At 46.9% G+C, this 17,877-nt stretch overlaps 1 long non-coding RNA gene across 1 annotated transcript in view; it reads left to right on the top strand.

The window, feature by feature from the left end:
- Positions 1–8,970, top strand: part of LOC142765592 (uncharacterized) — a 63,924-nt gene extending 54,954 nt beyond the window's left edge. The window contains exons 2-4 of the long non-coding RNA XR_012884326.1: positions 98–800; positions 2,101–2,185; positions 8,345–8,970. This is a non-coding gene — a long non-coding RNA (uncharacterized LOC142765592). The remainder of the gene's footprint in view (positions 1–97; positions 801–2,100; positions 2,186–8,344) is intronic.
- Positions 8,971–17,877: the final 8,907 nt, after the last annotated feature.

Below are 17,877 nucleotides of genomic sequence, written 5' to 3'. Positions count from 1 at the left end.
CTAAGGCTATGCTGCGCCAGACACAAGACTTTCAGGAATGGACACTAAAAAGATGAGATTTTAAAGCTTATTTAACAGGTCACTTTCTTTCAGAAAGTTTAGCAAGTCAGGCAGAGGTACTAGAGGGTCATCTCCTAGGAACAAAGCAGGGTGTAAAGGTACGTGTTGTTTGTATAGCTTGCTGAAATGTTTTTGTCTCTGTGTTTCAATGGTAGGACATGTGATTAGGATGTGCATAAGTGTTAACGCTTCTTGGCATTTTTCACACGTTGGTTGTTCTTCCTTTGCGAGTAAGAAGTTGTGTGTCAAGTGTGTGTGTCCAATGCGAAGTCGGCATAATACAACTTCAATAAACCGTTGCTGGTGACGGCAGGTCTTCCATTCCCCGAGTGTGGGTTTCACCAGGTGGAGCTTATTGTTCGTGCAGGTGTCCCATTGCTTTTGCCATTTTGCTAGTAGGGCCAGGCGAATTGTTCTCTGGATATCTTTAAGGGGAATTTTCACTTTTGTTACTGTTTTATGGGCTGCCTGGGAAGCATACTTATCTGCTTTTTCGTTTCCAGGTATCCCAACATGACTTGGGACCCAGCAGAAACGGATGCAGGTTGCCTGGCTGTTTAAGTATACCATGTTTAGAATGTCGCCTACTATAGGCTCACATTCGGATTTTATATGTAGTGCTTTTAGTGTGCTTAGTGAGTCGGTGTATATGATTGCTTTCTTGTATTTTTCAGCGATGATTTTCCGAACTGCTTCACTCAAGGCATAAGCTTCAGCTGAAAAAATGGAAAAACTACGAGGTACTTTCACAGAAATTGCGCTTTTCTTCGTCACAATCCCAATACCCACGTGGTCCTCCGTTTTTGAGCCATCTGTGTAAAATTCTTCGTAATCCCTATATTCGTGCTGAAGTGTATAAAATTCTTGGATTATGTGTTCTGGTGGGGTGCTTTTTTTGTTGAAACGGCTCAGTGAAAATTCGCATAGCTGTGACAGGTCAAACCATGGCGGCAGTCTTGGTGGTTTAATAGCGACATCTAGTGATTCAACAGGGATGGTATAAAAGCGGCAGTATTCCTCGAAACGTAGGACAAGTGGTTTGATTAGGTTCGGTTTGTTGAGATAGTGTGAGCGCGAGTCACATTTTGCGGCAATTTCATAGCAGATGTGTTCAGGTGACGACCTTATTCTTAAAACATATGACAAGGTTAGTAATGCTCTTCGATCACATAGAGGGGGCTCATTGCATTCTACGTATAGACTTTGCACAGGTGATGTTCTGTAAGCACCACTTGACAGACGGAGACCGAGGTTGTGTATAGGGTCAAGACGGCGGATGTATGAGTTTCGCGCCGAGCCGTAGACTATGCATCCGTAGTCTAAAATGCTGCGTACAAGGGATCGGTAAATACGTATAAGGCAGAATCGATCGGAACCCCAGTGTTTATGGGAGAGTACTTTGAGCACATTGAGTGCTCTGTTTGCCTTAGTTTTCAGTGCATTTATGTGTGGCAGAAAGTTTAGTTTTCGGTCGAATGTGATTCCTAGAAATTTGTGTTCTTGTTTTACCGGCATGTTGGTGTTGTATAGTTTGAGCGCGGGTTCAGGGAACAGTCCTCTCTTTTGTGTAAAGAGAACAGCTGTGGTTTTTTGGGCTGAAAAGCGGAAACCATTTTGGTCGGCCCATTTCGTAAGCCGATTTATTGTAATTTGGAGTTGCCTTTCGCAGGATGATAGGCTGGAGGCTCGGCATGCAATTTGTAGATCATCAACATAGATGGAGTGCATGACTGTACGGGGTATAGCCCTGTTGATGGAGTTCATTTTTACTATAAACAGGGTGGTGCTCAAAACGCAGCCCTGTGGTACCCCATTTTCTTGGACAAATATTCGTGACAGTACCGTACCCAAACGTACTTGAAAAGTTCTATTCGATAAAAAATCGTGTAAGCAGTTCAGCATTCTTCCGCGAATCCCTAAGTTAGCTAGATCTCTGAGAATTCCGTATCTCCAAGTTGTGTCATATGCTTTCTCTAGGTCAAAGAAGACCGAGAGACAGAACTGTTTGTGTAGAAATGCTTGTCGTATTTCTTGTTCCAGCCTAACAATGTGATCAGTGGTGGAACAGCCCTTTTTGTATCCGCACTGGTGTGCGTCTATTAGGTGCTCCGATTCCAGAGTGAAGGTAAGTCTAATATTTATGATGCTTTCGTAAGTTTTTGCAAGGCAACTTGTTAATGCAATGGGCCTGTAGCTACTTGGGGTTGTTGGGGGTTTACCAGGTTTTAGGAATGGTATGACTATGGCTTTTTTCCAATCTTCAGGCATTATGCCAGAGTCCCATATTTTGTTGAAGAATTGGAGAAGTGCCCGTGTGGATGCTTGGGATAGGTGTGCCAACATTGCGTAGTGTATTTGGTCAGCCCCTGTTGCCGTTTTTTTACCGGCAGAGAGTACCCTGTTCAATTCGTGCAGCGTAAGCGGAAGGTTATAACTTTCATTTGAGGTACTGCTAGTAGGCAATCTTTGTCTTTCTGCATTTTCTTTGTATTTCAGGAATGTATTGGTGTAATTTGCTGAGCATGATACCTTATAAAAGTGTTCTCCTAATAGGTTGGCCTGGTCTTCTAGTGTTGATTGTGTGTCTGGACTTGTGAGCAGTGGTATTGTGTAGGAGGAGTACTCTCCTTTGAACTTCCTCACCTGGTCCCAGATGTGTTTAGATGTGACTGAACTGTTAATTGATGATATGTATTTTTGCCATGAATCCTTTTCTGCCTGTCTTCGAATAAATCGGGCTCTGGCTTTTGCCTGTTTGAAGTTGATGAGGTTGGTGTACGTGGGGTATCTTCGTAGAATTCCCCAGGCCTTATTTTGTAGTTTTTTGGCATCAGTACACTCGTTTGTCCACCAAGGATTGAATTTCTTGCGTACGATGCCGGATGATTGCGGTATTGCTTTTTCTGCTGCTAAAATTAACACTTTGACGAACTCTTCGTTTAGTTCCTCAACAGAAAGCTCCGATGAGAAAACTTCATCGAGCTTAGCGTTTTCTGTGAAAACTGGCCAGTTCGCGAGCTGCAGTTTCCACCGGCGTGGCCTGCTTGTTAGAGTTGGGTAAGATGGTATGAGTTTTATGATGCCGGGTTGATGATCACTACCATAAGACGTGTTGAGGACGTCCCATTTAAAATCATTAAAAATACACGATGAACACATGGCGAGATCTAAGCAACTAAAAGTGCGCGAGGTTGGTGAAAAGTAGGTAAAAGCACCGGAATTAAGAAGGCAGATGTCATTTGATAAAATGAAATCTTCCACGGCTTGCCCTCTTGCGTCAGTTTTGTCGCTACCCCAAAGGGTTGAATGAGCATTGAAATCCCCAACTAAGATAAATGGTTTTGGCAACTGTTCCACTAGATTTTCTAAGTTTTTGGTGGTGAAAAGGGTGTGAGGTGGGATATACAGTGAGCAGATGGTGATGGTCTTGTATGATAGGATGGTGACGGCTACGGCCTCGAAAGATGTGTTTATTTGGACATCTCGCGTAGGAGTGCTGCCCTGCACCACTATGGCTACTCCTCCTGAAAGACGGTTGCAATGTTCGCGGTCCTTTCGGGCAACTTTGAAGCCTTTTAGGAAGTGGCTGTGTTTTGTACCAAGATTTGTCTCTTGGAGGCAAAAAGCTACTGGTGAGAATTTGTTAATGATGTCCTTTATGTCACCTAAGTTATGAATTAAGCCTCTACAGTTCCAATGTACAATAAAAGCCATGGCAGAATAAAATTAAGTAAATATACTTCTGGGGATTGATTGGTATAAAAGATGATAGGTGACAATATTAAGAAATAGAAAGAAATACGATAACCATTACGGTTATCGCTTACTTATTGTGGTTACAGGGACTTTGTCCTTGTCCTGTTTGGTACGCTCGAGAGAGCGCTTGTCCTTTGGTGTCGATGACACCGGAGTTTTGTGGTCGATCTCCATTGCCTTGTCTGAGGCGCTGGAAGATCGAGAGTGAGGCGCTGAGAAACGAATCTCAGGCCTTGGCACTCTATTCAGTTTAGGGCCCAGGGAGACCGGAGTCTGCGGGCCCTTTGATGTACATGGAGCAGCTGGCGCTGCTTCTTTTACGGGGGCGGTTTGAGTCACCATAGAACCACTGGGTGTGGTAGCGGTTGACTCCTGAGGCCTTTGTGACGCTGCCCCCGACTGCGTCACATCGGCGTAACTTTTGTGGAACAGGTATGATAGCCTTGTTCGCGCTTCGCTGAATGATATTTTTTCTTTGACGGTCAGAGCGATCACTTCTTTTTCTTTTTTCCAACATGGGCATGACCGGGAATACGCTGGGTGTTCCCCGTCACAGTTAACACAGTGGGGTGAGGATGAGCAGTTTTCTGATTTGTGGTCGTTTGCGCTGCATTTTGCGCATGTTTCTTTGCCTCTGCAAGAGTGCGAGGCGTGTCCGAATCTCTGACATTTGAAACAGCGTCTGGGGTTGGGAATGTAGGGTCTGACATTTATTTTTAAGTACCCAGCCTTAAGAGAGGTGGGCATTTCACATGTTCCAAAGGTTAGTATTACGTGTTTGGTGGGTACTTCCTGATTATTGCGACGCATTACAATTCTTTGAACTTTGATGACGTTTTGGTCTTGGAAACCTTCGAGGAGTTCTTCGTCACTAAGGCCTAAGAAGTCTTCCTCAGAGATTACTCCCCTGCTGGTGTTTAGAGAGCGATGGACCGAAACGGTGACAGCTGTTTCTCCAATGCTGGTTAGTTGGGACAGCTTAGGCACTTGGTCTTTTTCGGTTAGCTCCAAAAGGAGGTCACCGCTTGACATTTTGGATGCTTTGTATGTGGGTCCTATTTTTTCTTTTAGGCACTTGGCCACCAAAAATGGGGATAATTTTCTTAGAGGTGTGCTGTCACTGTGGATAATGTGGTACTTCGCAAAAGTAAATTTAGTTTCTTTCGAGACGTGAAAACTTGCTTCGGTGCGGCCTCTCTTGCGAGACCGATCAAGGTCGGCGGATGCTTGTAAAGCCATACAAGTATGAATGTGTTCGGTAACAGCGGCGACCACCCACCACGGAGCCCAACAAGGGGACGCGGTTGGACTTGTTGAAACAAGCCCTCCCGACGCCAGCCGTACGCTGTCACTATAACCTAATGTAATTATCCAAGGTGGGATACCTACACAAGGTTAACCCTTGCCGCCATGAATATCGGAAGTAAACGGAAGAGAGTAGAAGACAGGACAGATAAATAGTAAGAGATAAAGACGAAGATGTAGGGAGAGAGAGATAGGAAAAGGCGACTGCCGATTTCCCCTGGGTGGGTCAGCCCAGAGGTGCCGTCTACGTGAAGCCGGGGCCAAAGGGGTGTGTTGCCTCGGCCGGGGGGCCTTCAAGGTCCAATCACCCAGCGTCAGCTCAACCCCCAGGATCCCCTTTTCCCCGGACACGGCAAAGCCACGCACGGCTAGGCGTGGGAGGGAGTAGAAACTCCCCCGTTAGCTCGGGTCCGTGGTGTCGCTACACACCAAACGCCTGCTTTAACAGGCGCCCCTGCGGGGAAATCATTAATTGTAGAGTATGAGGGGTGCTCCTTGTCTGCTTTCACCTTAAGGAAGTAAACAAAGGACATGTAGGTTCTTTGCAGATGAAGCGACCACTCATTTGACTCAACGTAAAGGCTTTCTACGGGGCTGGTGCGAAAAGCACCCGTAGAAAGGCGGATGCCCAAATGGTGCACGGGATCCAGCATCTTCAAGGCACTTGGAGTAGCAGACTGATAAACAACGGCCCCATAATCTAAGCGGGTGCGAATGAGGCTTCTATAGAGGTTCATGAGGCATTGCCTATCACTGCCCCAAGTAGTACGTGACAACACTTTTAAAACATTCATGGCTTTTAAACATTTTGTTTTTAGATACTTGATGTACGGCACGAAGGTCAACTTGTTGTCCAAGATTAGGCCTAAGAATTTATGCTCGGCTTTGACGGACAGACGTTGACGGTTCAGTTTAATGTCGAGTTCCGAGTGCATGCCTCTCTTTCGGGAGAACAAGACACACGTGCTTTTTTGTGGGTTCAGTCGGAATCCGTTTTCCTCTGCCCATTTGGAGAGCTTGTTTAAACCTAACTGAACCTGCCGCTCACACAATGCCAGATTGCAAGACCTAAAGCCAAGCTGGACGTCATCGACATATGTGCAATAAAACATATTGCGAGGGATGGTCAAGCGCAAGGAATTCATTTTTATGAGAAAAAGTGTGATGATGTTGATGATGTTTGATGTTTTATGGCGCAAGGGCCATTTCACGGCCAAAGAGCGCCAGTTCATCTTACTAAAAACATGGACAATGATTGTGATAAGCAGCTGTATAAGGGCCATAAAATTCCTCGCGGTAAGGCGGGTAAAAACATACAAGTAATAAAATCATGACCATGTCGTGAAAGGTGTGTGCGGTGTGACTAGATGACAAAAGTTGGTGATAATAAAAGACGATGGTGGATATGTATGGCATTAGCACAAGTGCCTCACACGTTCATACCCTTGCGTCCAAGGGCCGTGAGGCAAGTGCTTTCTTGTGTAACCACCGCAGCAAAAACCTCTCTGGAGAGGTCATGCTACGGGATGCCCGGGTATATGATGTGAAAACTATGAATTTCTTTAAAAAACGCTAACAATGATTTGTGACTAAAAAGCGGTTCCCTACCGACGAACATTGCAGGGTGCAAAGGTATATGTTGTCGGTAGGGTAATGTTATTATTATTATATTGGTTTTATTGGCGCAAGGGCCATGTTTGGCCAAAGAGCGCCATAAAAATTATAAAAGTGTAATATTTGTCAGTGTATAACAATGGTATTTAGGGATGTGAGCAATGATAATGTTACGTGGCTGTATAGTGGCCTAAAATTCCGCGCTCCAAGGCAGGTAAAAAAAAAAAAAAAAAAAAAAATGATACTAAAATCATGAGCATGACGTGACACTTGAAGTGAGGATGAATGATAGACGGTCATAGTAATAAAATCATAAAACGATAATAGCACAACTGCCTTGTCAACGACCCTTGTGTCCAAGGGACGCCAGGCAGGTGCTTTTTAATGTAGTTACCGCAGCAGCAACCTCCACTTGGAGGTCGTGCTACGGATTTCCTGGAAATATGACATGAAAATTATTTATATCTTTTAAAAATGCGAGCAATGATTTGTGCTTAAAAACAGGCTCTTTACCTATAAACATTGACGGATGCAGTGGCATTTGATGTCGGTGAAGAAGTAGAAAGTGTTTTTGTCTAAGAGCATCCAATTCCTTGCATTCAATTAAAATATGAAGAACGCTGAGTGGGTCACCACATCCGTCACACACGGGAGGATCACCACCAGACAAAAGGTGTGAATGAGTGCTATGGGTGTGTCCTATTTGTAGTCTTGTGAGTATTACTTGAGTGTGGCGTGACCTTGATATTGACGGCCAAGTTCCAAGGCTCGGTTTGATAACATGTAATTTATTTCGCGTTTGCTTATCCCATGAAAGCTGCCAGTGCGCCCTGAGCTTCTGTTTTACGAATTGTTTGAGTTCTAACGCAGAGACAGCCATAGATGCATTAGTGTTAGCGTTGTCCTTAGCTGAGGCAGCCAGTTGGTCCGCTAACACATTTCCCCGGATTTCGCGGTGCCCTGGCACCCAGCACAATACAACTTGTCTTTTGAGCGAGTATATGGTGCACAGAAGAGAGTAAAGCATCAAAAAGACAGGATTTTTATGTTTTTTGAGGGTCTTCAAAGCTTTTATAACACTCAGAGAGTCGGTGAATATTATCGCACGTTGTAGCTTTAGTTCCTTTATATGTTTAGCGGCCACAAGTATAGCATAGGCCTCCGCTGTGAATATGCTTGAATTAGGGTGGAGAATGCCAGAATCTGAAAAGGATGGACCAACGGCAGCATAGGACACGCCACTATCAGACTTGGAAGCATCCGTAAAGAATTCAGGACAGTTGTATTTGTGCTGCAATTCGAGAAAGTGAGTGTGTATATGTGCTATAGGCGCATGCTTCGTAACTTCAACAAATGATGTATCACAGTCTATGGGCTGCCACTGCCACGGCGGCAGACATGGAACGGGAGCCATCAGACTGTGTTCAATAAGTGGCACACCCGTTTGTTCAGCGAGGCTCCTCACACGAAGTGAGTAAGGCTGTTGAAACGAAGGACGGTTCTCGAAAAGCGTACAACTTGACAAGTCATTGATAGTCGTGTGTGAAGGGTGTTCTTTGTCTGCGTTCGTTTTTAAATAGTATATAAAAGACATGTATGTTCTTTGCAGGTGCAATGACCACTCATTGGATTCGACATACAAACTCTCCACGGGACTAGTGCGAAAAGCTCCCGTAGACAGACGGATGCCCAAATGGTGGACTGGGTCAAGCATTTTCAGAGCACTTGGGGTGGCAGACTGATATATTATTGCCCCATAATCCAGGCGCGTTCGAACGAGGCTTTTGTAGAGATTGATCAAACAATTTCGGTCACTCCCCCATGATGTGCGTGAGAGTACTTTCAGAATGTTCATTGTTTTTATACATTTGTTTTTAATATACTTGATGTGTGATGTAAATGTGAGTTTAGAATCCAAAATTAGGCCTAGAAATTTATGCTCGGCCTCTACAGGTAACCGCTGGCCAAGCAAGTCAATTTCGGGATTTGGGTGGAGGCCTCTCTTTCTAGAAAAGAGCACACAGGTGCTCTTCTCTGGACTTAACCTGAACCCGTTTTGGTCAGCCCACTTGGATACTTTGTTCAGACAAAGCTGGACATGCCGCTCACACACTGCAAGATTACATGACCTAAAGCCTACCTGGATATCATCCACATACATTGAATAGAATGTGTTATGTGGAATGCAGAGTCGTAATGAATTCATTTTTATAATAAAGAGGGTGCAACTCAGGACACCACCCTGGGGTACTCCCGTTTCTTGAATAAACGGCCTGGACAAGACATTCCCAATACGAACACGGAATGTTCGCTCGGATAAGTAGCTCTTTATGATATTCAACATATTGCCATGAATACCAATGTCTGACAGATCTCTAAGGATGCCGTAGCGCCATGTGGTGTCATATGCTTTTTCCATGTCAAGAAACACACAGAGACAGTACTGTTTGTGGATGAACGCATCGCGGATGTATGCTTCAATGCGTATGAGATGGTCTGTAGTAGATCGGTCCTCTCTAAAACCACATTGAAAGGGGTCAAGAAGTTTGTTGGTTTCTAGAAAGTGCATAAGTCTTTTGTTTATCATTTTCTCGAACACCTTGCACAGGCAGCTCGTAAGGGCTATTGGACGGTAACTTGTAACTGAAGAGGGGTCCTTGCCTTCCTTTAGAATAGGAACAACAATGGCCTCCCTCCACGTAGACGGCAGGTACCCAGCAGCCCAGATAGTGTTATACAGAGCAAGTAAACTGATTTCGGTGTCATCATGAAGGTGTTTGAGCATGTCATACATAATTCTGTCTGGTCCCGGCGCTGTGCTGTGGCACGCATTGAGGGCCGTCCTAAGTTCGGCAATTTTAAATGGAGTATTATACTGTTCGTTTGTTTTGGACTTCAACTCTAATGTTTTCCGTTCTGTCATTTCTTTATGTTTTAAGAAAGATTTTGAGTAGTGCGCAGAACTGGAAATGCGCTCAAAGTGCTTGCCAAGGCTGTTGGCCTGGTCCTCCAGTGTGTTCCCTTGACTCACTAAAGGCAGAGGATATGCTTGCTGCCCCTTAAGACTTCTGAGGCTGCTCCAGACTTTCTTTTCATTGGTGTAGGAGTTAATGCCGGAGAGAAACTTGACCCAACTCTCCCTTCTTGCCTGACGTCGTGTTCGCCTACCCAGTGATTTCACTTTTTTAAATTCGACGAGGTTTTCTGCGTTTGGATATCGGCGCAGGATGCCCCAGGCTTTATTTTGTTTCCTACGCGCTTCTCTACAGTCATCGTTCCACCAGGGAACACGTCGTTTACACGAGTGCCCATTTGTTTGCGGGATACACTTTTCAGCAGCATCCAGAATAAACGCACTGAAGAATGCTACTGCGCAATCAATGTCACAATTTGTGATAAAGTCACGAGGTAAAAGTGTCAATTCTTGAAATTTCTCCCAGTCAGCGGATGCTATTTTCCATTTGGGAATATGAGGAGGAACCTCATGCGATAATGTCAAGTTTAACATAGCAGGAAAGTGGTCACTGCCGTACGAATTCATGACCACGTTCCATTCTAACTCGGTAAAGAGAGAGGGAGAACCAAGCGCCAAGTCTATCGATGAGTATGAGTTGTGATGAATGTTGTAATAGGTAGGCTGTTTTTTATTGAAGAGGCATGCTCCGGAGCACAGGAGGAATTGCTCTATCAGTCGGCCTCTCGCATCGCACCGGGCATCCCCCCACAGAGTGTTGTGAGCATTGAGATCACCAACAACAATGTAGGGTGCCGGCAGCTGGTCAATGAGGTGATGAAAATCTGTGCGGTTAAGTTTGTAGCTTGGTGGTATGTATAGTGAACACACAGTGACTAGTTTGTCAAATAGAATGACGCGGACTGACACTGCTTCGAGTGCCGTCTGAAGAATAAGAGGTCGGCAAGGCACGGATTTTTGTACTATTATAGCTACACCGCCGGATGAAGCAGTTGCCTCATCCCGATCCTTGCGGAACACGGCATATTGTCTAAGAAAGTTTGTTTGAGATGGCTTCAGATGTGTCTCTTGGATGCACAGCACCTTGGGATTGTGTTTATGTAAAAGTTCTGTAATGTCATCAAGATTGTGGAGAAGACCCCTAGCATTCCAGTGCATTATTTGTGTAGCCATTTTGAGTGAGTTTTTGTGCTGTGCGTCGAAGTAGACAACCTTAGCTTAGGAGGCCTTTTCAGGTCCCCTAATGCGTGGTTTTTCTTTTTTGGCAGGCTCCTTAGAGCCACGCCAATCTTTCGGCGTCTGAGGCGCCGATACACTTTGTGTTGTGTCCATCATCTCGGAAGAGACGCTGGACGCCCGCTCGCGGTGCCCGCGTGCGGTTGTGAGAGACTTCGGGCCCTCTGCCTTGGCAGGTGGCCCGAAAACTGCAGACCCAGAGGCCTGCATGGCTGTTTGGCTAGTGGTGGTGTCCATTGCCTCCTGCGAGGCACTGGACACCCGCTCCAAAGAGCGATCTGTGTGTAGCGTAGACTTCGCCTCAGTCGACGAAGTCTTTGACCCCACCGGGCAAGAGGTTGTTGGGACCTCCTTAGCCTCCTTGTTGCCCTGGCTGCTGCCAGGGCTTGCAGAGGCCACCGGTGTGGACTGGTTTGCTGCGGGCAGGGCAGCGCTGGCTGTTCCCGCCAGAGGGGCAGGTGGCTCTGACCTGGCCACGCTAGGCATGGTCCAGGTAGCCACCAAGGGCCGTTGTGGTGCCGCCCCTCGTTGCACCACTTCAGCGAAGGAGGCTCTTAGTGCGAATGAAGGTGAAACTCTCTGTCGTGCTTCACGGAACGTTATATTTTCGTTAACTTTTATGGTGATAATTTCTTTTTCTCTCTTCCAGGCTGGGCACGCTCTGGAATATGCGGCATGGCTGCCTTTGCAGTTTGCACAGTGTACCTCATCGTTTTGGCACTTATCAGTTTCGTGACCTGTTATGCCGCATTTGCCACAAGTCAGCTGACCTCGGCAGGTCTGAGATCCGTGTCCAAATCGCTGGCATTTAAAACAACGTCTCGGGTTAGGAACATACGGTCGCACAGAAAGTTTTACGTAGCCGGTCTCGATTGTTTTAGGTAGGATGCTTGAATTGAATGTAAGTATTAGGTGCTTTGTTGCGGTTTCAGTGTTGTTGCGTCTGATTTTTATGCGCTGCACATGTAATATGCCTTGGTCTTTCCATCCGTCTAGGAGTTCCTCTTCACTTAGTGTCTTAAGGTCTTCATCGGATACTACGCCCTTCACTGTGTTCATGGTACGATGTGCAGTAACTGATACAGGGATATTGCCAAAGGCTACGAGGTGTGAGAGTTTGTCGTACTGTTCCTTGTCTTTTAGTTCGAGGAGAATGTCCCCACTTGCCATCTTTGAGGCCTTATAGCCGGTTCCAATGGTGTCTTTAAGGCACTTGGCCACTAGAAAAGGTGATATTGCTCTGGCTTTGGTTGATGATTGCTCGCAGTGAAGGACATGGTATTTTGGAAATGTTTCAATGTTTTGAGGGAAAAACAAAGATGATGCATCGGTGCGTACTCTTTTCGGAGCACGATCAGTTACAGGGGGGTTTTGAGGTCCCATGAAAAATTGGCTTCTTCGGCATCGGCGCCTACCACCCACCACGGAGCCCAACAAGGGGACGCGGCAGAACATGTGAACAAGCCTGCCCTTCGCCAGCAGTACGCCGTTGCTATAACCGAATATGGTTTATCCTAGGCAGGATAGCCACACAGGGTTAACCCTTGCCGCCATGAAAAATCGGAAGTAAATGGAAGAGAGAAGAAGACAGGACAGATTTAAAGACGAGAAAAGACTAAGATATAGGAAGAGAGAGATAGGAAAAGGCGACTGCCGATTTCCCCTGGGTGGGTCAGCCCAGGGGTGCCGTCTACGTGAAGCCGGGGCCAAAGGGGTGTGTTGCCTCTGCCGGGGGGCCTTAACGGTCCAATCACCCAGCGTCGGCTCAACCCCCAGGATCCCCTTTTCCCCGGACACGGCAAAGCCACGCACGGCTAGGCGTGGGAGGGAGTCAAAACTCCCCCGTTAGCTCGGGTCCGTGGTGTCGCTACACACCAAACGCCTACTTGCGCAGGCGCCCCTGCGGGGATGAGAAAAAGTGTGCAGCTAAGTACACCACCTTGTGGCACGCCTGTTTCCTGAACAAATGTTTGGGATAGAACCGTGCCCACTCGGACACGGAAAGTCCGGTTTGACAGGTAACTTTTGATTATGTGAAACATTCTTCCGCGCACGCCAAGGTGGGAAAGGTCTCTTAGAATTCCGAAACGCCATGTTGTATCATAAGCCTTTTCGATATCGAGGAACACAGAGAGAAAATATTGTTTATGGACGAAGGCGTCTCTGATCTGTGCCTCGATACGAACAAGGTGGTCTGTGGTGGATCTACTTTCTCGAAACCCGCACTGAAATGGGTCGAGCAAATTGTTTGTTTCAAGGAAATGTACAAGTCTGCAGTTTATCATTTTTTCGAAGATTTTGCACAAGCAGCTTGTGAGTGCAATAGGCCTATAACTCGAAGCTAAAGAAGGGTCCCTGCCCTCTTTCAAAATGGGAATAACAATAGCCTCTTTCCAGGAGGCAGGAATAGTGCCAGAAGACCAAATAGCATTGTACAAACAAAGTAAGGTTTTTCGGGTTTCGTTTGGTAGGTTCTTTAACATTTCATACATCACACGGTCAGAACCTGGGGCAGAAGTACTGCAGGAGTTCAGAGATGTTCGGAGCTCAGCAAGACTGAAAGCTTGGTTATATCCCTCGTATCTAGTGGATTTGTGTTCAAGTTTCTGCTTTTCTATTCTTGTTCTGTATTTTTGGAAAGTGTCAGTATAGTGGGACGAGCTGGATACCTGTTCGAAGTGTGCACCGAGGAAGTTTGCCTGATCTTCCAAGGTATCACCCTGAGTGTTTACGACTGGAAGTGTGTGTACTTGTTTTCCTGCTATCCTATGGACCATGTCCCAGACTTTAGCCTCCTGTGTGTATGAATTAACCCCTGATAAAAACTTCTGCCAGCTTTCTCTTCTGGCCTGCCGACGCGTTCGCCTGCCTTGAGACTTTATTTTCTTGAAGGTTTCAAGATTTTCGGTTGTCGGCGAGTTCCGAAGCAGCCTCCAAGCTCTGTTTTGCTGTTTGCGCGCGTTTCGGCATTCAGAGTTCCACCAAGGCACACGTCGTTTTCCAGGGTGTCCATTTGTTTGTGGGATGCATTTTGTTGCAGCATCGATCAAAAACGCTGTGAAGTAGTTCACCGCAACATCAATGTTCAAAGTACGGATGTCATTCCAACCTAGACTAGCAATAGTATAAAACTGTTCCCAGTCGGCTCTGTTTATGAGCCACTTGGGAACACGTGATGGACACTCAGTTACTGTCGTGCTCAAAACTACGGGGAAGTGGTCACTTCCGTACGGATTACTGACGACTTTCCACTGGAGTAGAGGCACAACAGATGGAGATACTATGCTCAGGTCTATGGAGGAGTAGGTGTTATTGGCGACATTATAATAGGTTGGTTCTTTTCGGTTTAGGAGACACGCGCTCGACGAGAGAAGGAACTGTTCGATCAGTCGACCTCGCGCGTCATACCGAGAGTCTCTCCATAGCCTGCTATGCGCATTAAAGTCTCCAAGGAGAACATAAGGTTCCGGAAGTTCATCAATTAAAGAGTATAAATCACGTTTTTGCAGCTGATAGCTAGGAGGAATGTTAATACTGCAGATTGTGATCAGTTTATTGAAAAGAACCGCTCGAACAGCCACTGCCTCAAGGAATGTTTGGAGTTGTAAGTGTGCGCATGCAATTCCTTGATTTACTATGATGGCAACACCTCCGGATGATGTCATGGCATCATCTCGGTCCTTTCGAAAAATAACGTATTTACGAAGAAAATTTGTGTGTTTTGAATTAAGGTGTGTTTCTTGTACACACAGCACTTTTGGTGAGTGTTCGTGTAGGAGTTCTTGGATGTCGTCAAGGTTTCTGAGGAGGCCCCTGACGTTCCATTGTATAATTTGAGTGTTCATGGTGAATGTAAAATAATGCTGTGTGTACGAAACGCGAGTGGCTGTTTAGACGGGGAGTTTGAGTTCACTTAACAGGGCCGTCATCAGGCCCTGTTATTTGCTTTTTTGTTTTCTTGGCGCGCTCCAAGGAGCCACGCCGCTGTTTCGGCACAAAGGGTGCCGACGTATCCATTGCCTCCTCGGAGGCACTGGATGCCCGCACATGCGGGCTGTTAGTTTGGATTTTGGGCCTCGCCTGGTGAGGGGAGGCCTTGAGACCCGAAGACTCTGGAGTCTCCGGTCTCTGTTTGGGAGTAGGCGGTGTAGCCTGGGCTACAGCCGCCTTGGGGGCAGGTGCCACAGCCGACGGCTCGCTCTGCGCGGGCCGAAGGGGTGGCGAGGGCTGGTGCGGCGTTGCCCCCTGACGCGCCGCATCAGCATATGTTGCGCCGTAAAATGGCGACACTCTTCGTCTTGCTTCCTTGAATGTAATGTTTTCTTTGACTTTAAGAGTGATTATTTCTTTTTCTTTCTTCCAGTTAGGACACGAACGCGAATACGCGGCGTGTTCCCCGTCACAATTCACGCAGTGAGGCGTAGTAACACAGTTATCAGATGGGTGGCCGTGGCTACCACATCTTGCACAAGTTTCCTGACCCCGGCAGTTCTGCGAGCCATGACCAAATCGTTGACATTTATAACATCGTCTTGGATTTGGAATGTAGGGACGGACAGAGAGTTTGATGTAGCCTGTGTCTATAGATGAAGGCAGTGTGCTAGATGCAAAAGTGAGTATTATATATTTGGTAGGTATTTGTTTGTTGTCGCGTCTGATGACGATTCGTTTCACATCCGTGACATTTTGCTCTTTCCACCCTTCAAGCAGTTCCTGTTCAGACATTTCAAGAAGGTCTGCTTCTGAAACAACTCCGCGTGAGGTGTTCATCGATCTATGGGGTGAAACAGATACTGGGATATTACCAAATGCTACGAGACTGCCAAGTTTTTCATAGTGGTGTTTTTCAGGCAGCTCAAGGAGAAGGTCTCCGCTAGCCATCTTTGTAACCTTGTATCCTGGGCCAAAGAGCTCGGTCAGAGATTTAGCAACAAGAAATGGTGATATGGCTCTGGCTTGTTTTGTTGGGTTTTTGCTGTGCACAACATGGAATTTGGGAAAGCATTGTCTGGGTTGGCTGAAAATTGAGATGTCATCGGTGCGTCCCCTCTTAGGCGGAGGACGATCTAGGAGACGGGGAAATGCAGGTGTTCCCATAGTAGTGTACTTTTTTTCGGCAGCAATGGCGACCACCCACCATGGAGTCCAACCAGGGGACGCTGAAGCACTTAATAGCATAAGGCTGCAGACGCCAGCCGTACATTGCCACTATAACCAAATATAACTACTCAAGGTTGAGTAATTACACAAGGTTAACCCTTGCCGCCAGGAAAAATCGGAAGTAAATGGAAGAGAGAAGAAGACAGGACAGATTTAAAGACGAGAAAAGACTAAGATGTAGGAAGAGAGAGATAGGAAAAGGCGACTGCCGATTTCCCCTGGGTGGGTCAGCCCAGGGGTGCCGTCTACGTGAAGCCGGGGCCAAAGAGGTGTGTTGCCTCTGCCGGGGGGCCTTAAAGGTCCAATCACCCAGCGTCGGCTCAACCCCCAGGATCCCCATTTCCCCGGACACGGCAAAGCCACGCACGGCTAGGCGTGGGAGGGAGTAGAAACTCCCCCGTTAGCTCGGGTCCGTGGTGTCGCTACACACCAAACGCCTACTTGCGCAGGCGCCCCTGCGGGGGCGTACGCACTTTAAGGTGGTACGATCATTTAATAAGGGAAATGCTCTATGCATGCCAGTTTAATTTTCTTCAGAAGCATATGCGGCCACCCACCACGGAGCCCAACGAGGGGACGCTACAAGTTTGCGGAGGCTAACACCTGCAGACGCCAGCCGTACAACGCTACTATAACCCAATGCGCCTAGACCAAGGTAGGCTATTTGCACAGGGTTAACCCTAGCTGCCAGGAAGTTTGGAAGTAAACGGAAGAGACTAGAAGACAGAACAGATAAATTGTAAGAGATAAAGACGAAAATGTAGGGAGAAAGAGATAGGAAAAGGCGACTGCCGGGCTAACCCACCCAGGGGTACCGTCTACGTGAAGCCGGGGCCAAAGGGGTGTGTTGCATCTGCGGGGGGCCTTAAAGGTCCAATCACCTGGCGTCGGCTCAACCCCCAGGATCCCCTTTTCCCCGGACACGGCAAAGCCACGCACGGCTAGGCGTGGGAGGGAGTAGAAACTCCCCCGTTAGCTCGGGTCCGTGGTGTCGCTACACACCAAACGCCTACTTGCGCAGGCGCCCCTGCGTGGAGGACCAATATACGTACTATGTGGTTTAGGAAATACCGTTTGCTACTACATCGCGTGCGAAGCTGAGGTTACGAAGTAGGGTTCGGTCGCCGAACTGGAAGTAAAACTTTTTGCTGATAAATTAAAAATGCATACCATCTATTCTCGGCCCTTTTTAGGCGTGCAGGCATGTCAGAAGATGACGATTTGTAGATAACGTAATCACCCCCTCCTCACCTTTTTTTTTTATTGGCAAGCAAGTTGGTGTGAAGGCATGTACTGGCTGACTGTGTCGGTATTTCTTTTATATTCTGAGTGGCATTCTTGTGTTCTCAACATCCATCGCTAAGCGGCTAAATCATTTTTAACCAATTTTCGTGCTTAAGCGGTCGCTTGAGCTGATTGTTAACACAATGTATTATACACAAGAAACCCGTTTGAGGGGCATTTCCCGCTTAATTTTTTACTTGTCATTGGCCCATAATCCAAAAATAAATGCTTGAAATCAGAAAGAAGCGGGCATAAACAGCCAGCCCCCTGTGAACAGCTGGCAGACAAGACTGTCAACAGTCCGTTGTCAATAGACGGTGACCAAAGCCTTGCTCTTCATTACGTGCCAGCGCAAAATGGGGGGGGGGGGGGGGGAGGGCCGTCGGTCTTTCATGAGGCAGTCCGAAAAAAAAAAGGCAGCGCCCCCCCCCCCCCCATCCTGTATTCACCGCCTATGAGCCCAACCGGCCATTAAGCTTCAAATTGTG

This window comes from Rhipicephalus microplus, chromosome 6 (assembly GCF_043290135.1).
Source record: "Rhipicephalus microplus isolate Deutch F79 chromosome 6, USDA_Rmic, whole genome shotgun sequence".
NCBI classification, from domain to species: Eukaryota; Metazoa; Arthropoda; class Arachnida; order Ixodida; family Ixodidae; genus Rhipicephalus; species Rhipicephalus microplus.
This window is presented reverse-complemented; position numbering and strand designations above follow the sequence as displayed.